Consider the following 12,476-nt stretch of genomic DNA (forward strand, 5'->3'; position numbering starts at 1 on the left):
CATGCCGGAACCACACTAGGGCCTGAAGCAATCCTGCAGTGTTGCGGCCAGCTCACAAGAAAGCGAGTTGAAGAAAGGAGCTCAGGGGCACTGTAATTCACAAACCTGCAGAGTTATAAATGACAACTATCGTCCAAAAATATATTGAAGTAAGGCTGCCAAGAGGACTTGGAAGTGGGGCAGAATTGCAGGAAACCGATTTCAGGAGGTAGACTGGAATTGCATGTAAAGCATAGGAAAAGAGGCAGAACGTCCACAATGATGCACTTGGCCGAAAAGGGCGTATGCGTTTTTTCCAGAATATATTCAGGAAAAAACGTATATGTGCTTTTTTGCTAACCAAGCAAGCTTGCAAAGAAATCTGCACTACAATGAAGTCTCACTGCTCCCCAGTCAAAAAGGCCATCTGAAAAAAGTGTAAAATCCACAAAGGCAGGACAGGCCATGGAGAACTGGGAGCCTTGTTATGCTGATGGGCGGGATGTAAATTGCCAACAGCCACTCTGGAGAACTGTATGGTGTTTCCTGAAACATCTAAAAAACAAAGCAACAGAGCCTAGGGCACATCCACTTATGGCCCTATAGCTTAGGGAAATTAAATTCAAAAAGACACAGCCACCCCAACGTTTGGGACGGCTCTGTTTACAAGAACCTCGTTTACGGTACAAGTTCAATATCACAGAAAGCGAAAAATGGATAAAGAAGTTGTGGTACTTACGTATATTGCAATATCACTCAGCAATGAAATCTATGTCATCAGGCCCATAGCAGCATAATGAGTGGATTCAGGTACGATGATTCTAAGTGAAATAAGTCACACAGAAAAAGAAACATCATAAGATATCACTACTACACGGAATGTAAACTTGGCTACACAGGAACTGAATTACAAAACAGAACAGGATCTCAAATGTAGAAAACCAACTTATGCTTGCTTAAGGGGAAAGGTGAGTTGGGATGCTGCATAAAACCAGAGATTGAAATGAGCACAGATACCATTCCATAAGCCAAATATGTAATAGACAAGAGCTACTCCTTGCTCAGTGAACTGCACACAACACCCCATATTAAACGCCTAATAATATACCTGACTAGTAAGAATCTTACAACCTATGGATTTATATGTCTCCGAAAGAGAATCAAGCATGTGTACAGCGGCATATATGAAGCAGTGATAGGATTGGTGAGGTTCGGTGAGCAAATGCAGACCCTCTGAAGTCATATTGCATGGTACCCATTCCATGGGTCTCAACTCTCCAGGTTTAAGTATTCTTCCTTCAGCTAAAACATGCATGTGGAACCCAGAGTATGATCCACCATGTGATCGGGAAACGTGTTCAAATGTGTCTCAGTTTTCATCCCCTGGTACTCGGGTGCAAAGTTCCAGACGCTTTACTAACACTCTCACCACTTGGAGAGTCAGTGCCTTTAACCTCCTGTTTGGCCCAGTTTGCAATTTCTGCGGAAGATGAACAGGAATAGGGAGAACCAATGAGAGACTAGCTGGAGGTGTCTGGACGGGCAAATTTAACTCTCATTTCCCACCAGGAAGAGGAATTAACCAAAGGCTCAGCGTGCCATGCCAGAACCACACTAGGGCCTGAAGCAATCCTGCGGTGTTGCGGCCAGCTCACAAGAAAGCGAGTTGAAGAAAGGAGATCAGGGGCACTGTCATTCACAAACATGCAGAGTTATAAATGACAGCTATCGTCCAAAAATATATTGAAGTAAGGCTGCCAAGAGGACTTGAAAGCGGGGCAGAATTGCAGGAAACCGATTTCAGGAGGTAGACTGGAATTGCATGTAAAGCATAGGAAAAGAGGCAGAATGTCCACAATGATGCACTTGGCCAAAGAGGGCGTATGCGTTTTTTCATGAATATATTCAGGAGAAAACGCATACGACGTCTTTGGCCAACCAAGCAAGCTTGCAAAGGAAATCTGCACTACAATGAAGTCTCACTGCCCCCCGGTCAAAAGGGCCATCTGAAAAACATGTAAAATCCAGAAAGGCAGGAGAGGCCATGGAGAACTGGGAGCCTTGTTATGCTGATGGGCGGGATGTAAATTGCCAACAGCCACTCTGGAGAAGTGTATGGTGTTTCCTGAAACATCTAAAAAACAAAGCAGCAGAGCCTAGGGCACTTCCACTTATGGTCCTATAGCTTAGGGAAATTAAAAGCAAAAAGACACAGCCACCCCAATATTTGGGACGGCTCTGTTTACAAGAACCTCGTTTACGGTACAAGTTCAATATCACAGAAAGCGAAAAATGGATAAATTCGTTGTGGTACTTACGTATATTGCAATATCACTCAGCAATGAAATCTATGTCATCAGGCCCGTAACAGCATAATGAGTGGATTCAGGTACGATGATTCTAAGTGAAATAAGTCACACAGAAAAAGAAACATCATAAGATTTCACTAATACACGGAATATAAACTTGGCTACACAGGAACTGAATTACAAAACACAACAGTGTCTCAAATGTAGAAAACCAACTTATGCTTGCTTAAGGGGAAAGGTGAGTTGGGGTGCTGCATAAAAGCAGAGATTGAAAGTAGCACAGATACCGTTGCATAAGCCAAATATGTAATAGACAAGAGCTACTCCTTGCTCAACGAAGTGGACTCAACACCACATATTAAACGCCTAAGAATATACCTGACTAGTAAGAATCTTAAAATCTATGGATTTATATGTCTCCGAAAGAGAAACAAGCATGTGTACAGCGGCATAAACGCAGCAGTGATAGGAATGGTGAGGCTCGGTGAGCAAATGCAGACCCTTTGAAGTCATATTGCATGGTACCCTTTCCATGGGTCTCAACTCTCCAGGTTTAAGGGATTCTTCTTTCAGCTAAAACATGCATGTGGAAGCCAGAGTATGATCCACCGTGTGATCGGGAAACGTGTTCTAATGTGTCTCAGTTTTCGTCCCCTGGTACTCGGGTGCAACATTCCAGACGCTTTACTAACACTCTCCCCACTTGGAGAGTCAGTGCCTTTAACCTCCTGTTTGGCCCAGTTTGCAATTTCTGCGGAAAATGAACAGGAATAGGGAGAACCAATGAGAGACTAGCTGGAGGTGTCTGGACGGGCAAATTTAACTCTCATTTCCCACCAGGAAGAGGAATTAACCAAAGGCTCAGCGTGCCATGCCAGAACCACACTAGGGACTGAAGCAATCCTGCGGTGTTGCGGCCAGCTCACAAGAAAGCGAGTTGAAGAAAGGAGCTCAGGGGCACTGTAATTCACAAACATGCAGAGTTATAAATGACAGCTATCGTCCAAAAATATATTGAAGTAAGGCTGCCAAGAGGACTTGAAAGCGGGGCAGAATTGCAGGAATCCGATTTCAGGAGGTAGACTGGAATTGCATGTAAAGCATAGGAAAAGAGGCAGAACGTCCACAATGATGCACTTGGCCAAAAAGGGCCTATGCGTTTTTTCCTGAATATATCAGTAAAAAACGCATACGCCCTTTTTGGCCAACCAAGCAAGCTTGCAAAGGATGTCTGCACTACAATGAAGTCTCACTGCCCCCCGGTCAAAAGGGCCGTCTGAAAAAAGTGTAAAATCCAGAAAGACAGGACAGGCCATGGAGAACTGGGAGCCTTGTTATGCTGATGGGCGGGATGTAAATTGCCAACAGCCACTGTGGAGAAGTGTATGGTGTTTCCTGAAACATCTAAAAAACAAAGCAACAGAGCCTATGCCACTTCCTCTTATGGTCCTATAGCTTAGAGAAATTAAAATAAAAAAGACACAGCCACCCCAAAATTTGGGACGACTCTGTTTACAAGAACCTCGTTTACGGTACAAGTTCAATATCACAGAAAGCGAAAAATGGATAAAGAAGTTGTGGTACTTACGTACAATGCAATATCACTCAGCAATGAAATCTATGTCATCAGGCCCGTAGCAGCATAATGAGTGGATTCAGGTACGATGATTCTAAATGAAATAAGTCACACAGAAAAGGAAGCATCATAACATATCACTACTACACGGAATGTAAACTTGGCTACACAGGAACTGAATTACAAAACAGAACAGGGTCTCAAATGTAGAAAACCAAATTATGCTTGCTTAATGGGAAAGGTGAGTTGGGGCGCTGCATAATACCAGAGATTGAAAGTAGCACAGATACCATTGCATAAGCCAAATATGTAATAGACAAGAGCTACTCCTTGCTCAACGAAGTGGACTCAACACCCCATATTAAATGCCTAAGAATATACCTGACTAGTAAGAAGCTGAAAACCTATAGATTTATATGTCTCTGAAAGAGAATCAAGCGTGTGTACAGCGGCATAAACGCAGCAGTGATAGGATTGGTGAGGTTCGGTGAGCAAATGCAGACCCTTTGAAGTCATATTGCATGGTACCCCTTCCATGGGTCTCAACTCTCCAAGTTTAAGGGATTCTTCCTTCAGCTAAAACATGCATGTGGAACCCAGAGTATGATCCACCGTGTGATCGGGAAACGTGTTCAAATGTGTCTCAGTTTTCGTCCCCAGGTACTCGGGTGCAACATTCCAGACGCTTTACTAACACTCTCCCCACTTGGAGAGTCAGTGCCTTTAACCTCCTGTTTGGCCCAGTTTGCAATTTCTGCGGAAAATGAACAGAAATAGGGAGAACCCATGAAAGACTAGCTGGAGGTGTCTGGACGGGCAAATTTAACTCTCATTTCCCACCAGGAAGAGGAATTAACCAAAGGCTCAGCGTGCCCTGCCGGAACCACACTAGGGCCTGAAGCAATCCTGCCGTGTTGCAGGCAGCTCACAAGAAAGCGAGTTGAAGAAAGGAGCTCAGGGGCACTCTAATTCACAAACCTGCAGAGTTATAAATGACAGCTATCGTCCAAAATTATATTGAAGTAAGGCTGCCGATAGGACTTGAAAGTGGGGCAGAATTGCAGGAAACCGATTTCAGGAGGTAGACTGGAATTGCATGTAAAGCACAGGAAAAGAGGCAGAACGTCCACAATGATGCACTTGGCCAAAGAGGGTGTATGCGTTTTTTCCTGAATATATTCAGGAGAAAACGCATACGACGTCTTTGGCCAACCAAGCAAGCTTGCAAAGGAAATCTGCACTACAATGAAGTCTCACTGCCCCCCGGTCAAAACGGCCATCTGAAAAAAGTGTAAAATCCAGAAAGGCAGGACAGGCCATGCAGAACTGGGAGCCTTGTTATGCTGATGGGCGGGATGTAAATTGCCAACAGCCACTGTGGAGAAGTGTATGGTGTTTCCTGAAACATCTAAAAAACAAAGCAACAGAGCCTAGGGCACTTCCACTTATGGTCCTATAGCTTAGGGAAATTAAAATCAAAAAGACACAGCCACCCCAAAGTTTGGGACGGCTCTGTTTACAAGAACCTCGTTTACGGTACAAGTTCAATATCACAGAAAGCGAAAAATAGATAAAGAAGTTGTGGTACTTACGTACAATGCAATATCACTCAGCAATGAAATCTGTGTCATCAGGCCCGTAGCAGCATAATGAGTGGATTCAGGTACGATGATTCTAAGTGAAATAAGTCACAGAAAAAAAGAAACATCATAAGATAACACTACTACACGGAATGTAAACTTGGCTACACAGGAACTGAATTACAAACCAGAACAGGGTCTCAAATGTAGAAAACCAACTTATGCTTGCTCAAGGGGAAAGGTGAGTTGGGGTGCTGCATAAAACCAGAGATTGAAATTAGCACAGATACCGTTCCATAAGCCAAATATGTAATAGACAAGAGCTACTCCTTGCTCAACGAAGTGGACTCAACACCCCATATTAAACGCCTAAGAATATACCTGACTAGTAAGATTCTTAAATCTTATGGTTTTATATGTCTCCCAAAGAGAATCAAGCGTGTGTACAGTGGCATAAACGCAGCAGTGATAGGATTGGTGAGGTTCGGTGAGCAAATGCAGACCCTTTGAAGTCATATTGCATGGTACCCATTCCATGGGTCTCCACTCTCCAGGTTTAAGGGATTCTTCCTTCAGCTAAAACATGCCTGTGGTACCCAGAGTATGATCCACCATTTGATCGGGAAACGTGTTCAAATGTGTCTCAGTTTTCGTCCCCTGGTACTCGGGTGCAACATTCCAGACGCTTTACTAACACTCTCCTCACTTGGAGAGTCAGTGCCTTTAACCTCCTGTTTGGCCCAGTTTGCAATTTCTGCGGAAAATTAACAGGAATAGGGAGAACCAATGAGAGACTAGCTGGAGGTGTCTGGACGGGCAAATTTAACTCTCATTTCCCACGAGGAAGAGGAATTAACCAAAGGCTCAGCGTGCCATACCGGATCCACACTAGGGCCTAAAGCAATCCTGCAGTGTTGCGGCCAGGTCACAAGAAAGCGAGTTGAAGAAAGGAGCTCAGGGGCAATGTCATTCACAACCCTGCAGAGTTATAAATGACAGCTATCGTCCAAAAATATATTGAAGTAAGACTGCCAAGAGGACTTGAACGTGGGGCAGAATTGCAGGAAACCGATTTCAGGAGGTAGACTGGAATTGCATGTAAAGCATAGGAAAAGAGGCAGAACGTCCACAATGATGCACTTGGCCAAAAAGGGCGTATGCGTATTTTCCTGAATATATTCAGGAAAAAACGCATACGCCCTTTTTGGCCAACCAAGCAAGCTTGCAAAGGAAATCTGCACTACAATGAAGTCTCACTGCCCCCCGGTCAAAAGGGCCATCTGAAAAAAGTGTAAAATCCAGAAAGGCAGGACAGGCCATGGAGAACTGGGAGCCTTCTTATGCTGATGGGCGGGATGTAAATTGCCAACAGCCACTCTGGAGAAGTGTATGGTGTTTCCTGAAACATCTAAAAAATAAAGCAACAGTGCCTAGGGCACTTCCACTTATGGTCCTATAGCTTAGGGTTTAAAATCAGAAAGACACAGCCACCCCAAAGTTTGGGATGGCTCTGTTTACAAGAACCTCGTTTACGGTACAAGTTCAATATCACAGGAAGCGAAAAGTGGATAAAGAAGTTGTGGTACTTACATACAATGCAATATCACTCAGCAATGAAATCTATGTCATCAGGCCCGTAGCAGCATAATGAGTGGATTCAGGTACGATGATTCTAAGTGAAATAAGTCACAGAGAAAAAGAAACATCATAAGATATCACTATTACACGGAATGTAAACTTGGCTACACAGGAACTGAATTACAAAACAGAACAGGGTCTCAAATGTAGAACACCAACTTATGCTTGCTTAAGGGGAAAGGTGAGTTGGGGTGCTGCATAAAACCAGAGATTGAAATTAGCACAGATACCGTTCCATAAGCCAAATATGTAATAGACAAGAGCTACTCCTTGCTCAACGAAGTGGACTCAACACACCATATTAAACGCCTAAGAATATACCTGACTAGTAAGAATCTTAAAACCTATGGATATATATGTCTCTGAAAGAGACTCAAGCGTGTGTACAGCGGCATAAACGCAGCAGTGATAGGATTGGTGAGGTTCGGTGAGCAAATGCAGACCCCTTGAAGTCATATTGCATGGTAACCATTCCATGGGTCTCCACTCTCCAGGTTTAAGGGATTCTTCCTTCAGCTAAAACATGCATGTGGAACCCAGAGTGTGATCCACCGTGTGATCGGGAAACGTGTTCAAATGTGTCTCAGTTTTCGTCCCCTGGTACTCGGGTGCAACATTCCAGACGCTTTACTAACACTCTCTCCACTTGGAGAGTCAGTGCCTTTAACCTCCTGTTTGGCCCAGTTTGCAATTTCTGCGGAAAATGAACAGGAATAGGGAGAACCCATGAGAGACTAGCTGGAGGTGTCTGGACGGGCAAATTTAACTCTCATTTCCCACCAAGAAGAGGAATTAACCAAAGGCTCAGCGTGCCATGCCGGAACCACACTAGGGCCTGAAGCAATCCTGCAGTGTTGTGGCCAGCTCACAAGAAAGCGAGTTGAAGAAAGGAGCTCAGGGGCACTGTAATTCACAAACCTGCAGAGTTATAAATGACAACTATCGTCCAAAAATATATTGAAGTAAGGCTGCCAAGAGGACTTGGAAGTGGGGCAGAATTGCAGGAAACCGATTTCAGGAGGTAGACTGGAATTGCATGTAAAGCATAGGAAAAGAGGCAGAACGTCCACAATGATGCACTTGGCCGAAAAGGGCGTATGCGTTTTTTCCAGAATATATTCAGGAAAAAACGTATATGTGCTTTTTTGCTAACCAAGCAAGCTTGCAAAGAAATCTGCACTACAATGAAGTCTCACTGCTCCCCAGTCAAAAAGGCCATCTGAAAAAAGTGTAAAATCCACAAAGGCAGGACAGGCCATGGAGAACTGGGAGCCTTGTTATGCTGATGGGCGGGATGTAAATTGCCAACAGCCACTCTGGAGAACTGTATGGTGTTTCCTGAAACATCTAAAAAACAAAGCAACAGAGCCTAGGGCACATCCACTTATGGCCCTATAGCTTAGGGAAATTAAATTCAAAAAGACACAGCCACCCCAACGTTTGGGACGGCTCTGTTTACAAGAACCTCGTTTACGGTACAAGTTCAATATCACAGAAAGCGAAAAATGGATAAAGAAGTTGTGGTACTTACGTATATTGCAATATCACTCAGCAATGAAATCTATGTCATCAGGCCCATAGCAGCATAATGAGTGGATTCAGGTACGATGATTCTAAGTGAAATAAGTCACACAGAAAAAGAAACATCATAAGATATCACTACTACACGGAATGTAAACTTGGCTACACAGGAACTGAATTACAAAACAGAACAGGATCTCAAATGTAGAAAACCAACTTATGCTTGCTTAAGGGGAAAGGTGAGTTGGGATGCTGCATAAAACCAGAGATTGAAATGAGCACAGATACCATTCCATAAGCCAAATATGTAATAGACAAGAGCTACTCCTTGCTCAGTGAACTGCACACAACACCCCATATTAAACGCCTAATAATATACCTGACTAGTAAGAATCTTACAACCTATGGATTTATATGTCTCCGAAAGAGAATCAAGCGTGTGTACAGCGGCATATATGAAGCAGTGATAGGATTGGTGAGGTTCGGTGAGCAAATGCAGACCCTCTGAAGTCATATTGCATGGTACCCATTCCATGGGTCTCAACTCTCCAGGTTTAAGTATTCTTCCTTCAGCTAAAACATGCATGTGGAACCCAGAGTATGATCCACCATGTGATCGGGAAACGTGTTCAAATGTGTCTCAGTTTTCATCCCCTGGTACTCGGGTGCAAAGTTCCAGACGCTTTACTAACACTCTCACCACTTGGAGAGTCAGTGCCTTTAACCTCCTGTTTGGCCCAGTTTGCAATTTCTGCGGAAGATGAACAGGAATAGGGAGAACCAATGAGAGACTAGCTGGAGGTGTCTGGACGGGCAAATTTAACTCTCATTTCCCACCAGGAAGAGGAATTAACCAAAGGCTCAGCGTGCCATGCCAGAACCACACTAGGGCCTGAAGCAATCCTGCGGTGTTGCGGCCAGCTCACAAGAAAGCGAGTTGAAGAAAGGAGATCAGGGGCACTGTCATTCACAAACATGCAGAGTTATAAATGACAGCTATCGTCCAAAAATATATTGAAGTAAGGCTGCCAAGAGGACTTGAAAGCGGGGCAGAATTGCAGGAAACCGATTTCAGGAGGTAGACTGGAATTGCATGTAAAGCATAGGAAAAGAGGCAGAATGTCCACAATGATGCACTTGGCCAAAGAGGGCGTATGCGTTTTTTCCTGAATATATTCAGGAGAAAACGCATACGACGTCTTTGGCCAACCAAGCAAGCTTGCAAAGGAAATCTGCACTACAATGAAGTCTCACTGCCCCCCGGTCAAAAGGGCCATCTGAAAAACATGTAAAATCCAGAAAGGCAGGAGAGGCCATGGAGAACTGGGAGCCTTGTTATGCTGATGGGCGGGATGTAAATTGCCAACAGCCACTCTGGAGAAGTGTATGGTGTTTCCTGAAACATCTAAAAAACAAAGCAGCAGAGCCTAGGGCACTTCCACTTATGGTCCTATAGCTTAGGGAAATTAAAAGCAAAAAGACACAGCCACCCCAATATTTGGGACGGCTCTGTTTACAAGAACCTCGTTTACGGTACAAGTTCAATATCACAGAAAGCGAAAAATGGATAAATTCGTTGTGGTACTTACGTATATTGCAATATCACTCAGCAATGAAATCTATGTCATCAGGCCCGTAACAGCATAATGAGTGGATTCAGGTACGATGATTCTAAGTGAAATAAGTCACACAGAAAAAGAAACATCATAAGATTTCACTAATACACGGAATATAAACTTGGCTACACAGGAACTGAATTACAAAACACAACAGTGTCTCAAATGTAGAAAACCAACTAATGCTTGCTTAAGGGGAAAGGTGAGTTGGGGTGCTGCATAAAAGCAGAGATTGAAAGTAGCACAGATACCGTTGCATAAGCCAAATATGTAATAGACAAGAGCTACTCCTTGCTCAACGAAGTGGACTCAACACCACATATTAAACGCCTAAGAATATACCTGACTAGTAAGAATCTTAAAATCTATGGATTTATATGTCTCCGAAAGAGAAACAAGCATGTGTACAGCGGCATAAACGCAGCAGTGATAGGAATGGTGAGGCTCGGTGAGCAAATGCAGACCCTTTGAAGTCATATTGCATGGTACCCTTTCCATGGGTCTCAACTCTCCAGGTTTAAGGGATTCTTCTTTCAGCTAAAACATGCATGTGGAAGCCAGAGTATGATCCACCGTGTGATCGGGAAACGTGTTCTAATGTGTCTCAGTTTTCGTCCCCTGGTACTCGGGTGCAACATTCCAGACGCTTTACTAACACTCTCCCCACTTGGAGAGTCAGTGCCTTTAACCTCCTGTTTGGCCCAGTTTGCAATTTCTGCGGAAAATGAACAGGAATAGGGAGAACCAATGAGAGACTAGCTGGAGGTGTCTGGACGGGCAAATTTAACTCTCATTTCCCACCAGGAAGAGGAATTAACCAAAGGCTCAGCGTGCCATGCCAGAACCACACTAGGGCCTGAAGCAATCCTGCGGTGTTGCGGCCAGCTCACAAGAAAGCGAGTTGAAGAAAGGAGATCAGGGGCACTGTCATTCACAAACATGCAGAGTTATAAATGACAGCTATCGTCCAAAAATATATTGAAGTAAGGCTGCCAAGAGGACTTGAAAGCGGGGCAGAATTGCAGGAAACCGATTTCAGGAGGTAGACTGGAATTGCATGTAAAGCATAGGAAAAGAGGCAGAACGTCCACAATGATGCACTTGGCCAAAGAGGGTGTATGCGTTTTTTCCTGAATATATTCAGGAGAAAACGCATACGACGTCTTTGGCCAACCAAGCAAGCTTGCAAAGGAAATCTGCACTACAATGAAGTCTCACTGCCCCCCGGTCAAAAGGGCCATCTGAAAAACATGTAAAATCCAGAAAGGCAGGAGAGGCCATGTAGAACTGGGAGCCTTGTTATGCTGATGGGCAGGATGTAAATTGCCAACAGCCACTCTGGAGAAGTGTATGGTGTTTCCTGAAACATCTAAAAAACAAAGCAGCAGAGCCTAGGGCACTTCCACTTATGGTCCTATAGCTTAGGGAAATTAAAAGCAAAAAGACACAGCCACCCCAATATTTGGGACGGCTCTGTTTACAAGAACCTCGTTTACGGTACAAGTTCAATATCACAGAAAGCGAAAAATGGATAAATTCGTTGTGGTACTTACGTATATTGCAATATCATTCAGCAATGAAATCTATGTCATCAGGCCCATAGCAGCATAATGAGTGGATTCAGGTACGATGATTCTCAGTGAAATAAGTCACACAGAAAAAGAAACATCATAAGATATCACTAATACACGGAATGTAAACTTGGCTACACAGGAACTGAATTACAAAACACAACAGTGTCTCAAATGTAGAAAACCAACTTATGCTTGCTTAAGGGGAAAGGTGAGTTGGGGTGCTGCATAAAAGCAGAGATTGAAAGTAGCACAGATACCGTTGCATAAGCCAAATATGTAATAGACAAGAGCTACTCCTTGCTCAACGAAGTGGACTCAACACCACATATTAAACGCCTAAGAATATACCTGACTAGTAAGAATCTTAAAATCTATGGATTTATATGTCTCCGAAAGAGAAACAAGCATGTGTACAGCGGCATAAACGCAGCAGTGATAGGATTGGTGAGGCTCGGTGAGCAAATGCAGACCCTTTGAAGTCATATTGCATGGTACCCTTTCCATGGGTCTCAACTCTCCAGGTTTAAGGGATTCTTCTTTCAGCTAAAACATGCATGTGGAAGCCAGAGTATGATCCACCGTGTGATCGGGAAACGTGTTCTAATGTGTCTCAGTTTTCGTCCCCTGGTACTCGGGTGCAACATTCCAGACGCTTTACTAACACTCTCCCCACTTGGAGAGTC

This window comes from Orcinus orca, chromosome 2 (assembly GCF_937001465.1).
Source record: "Orcinus orca chromosome 2, mOrcOrc1.1, whole genome shotgun sequence".
Taxonomy (NCBI): Eukaryota; Metazoa; Chordata; class Mammalia; order Artiodactyla; family Delphinidae; genus Orcinus; species Orcinus orca.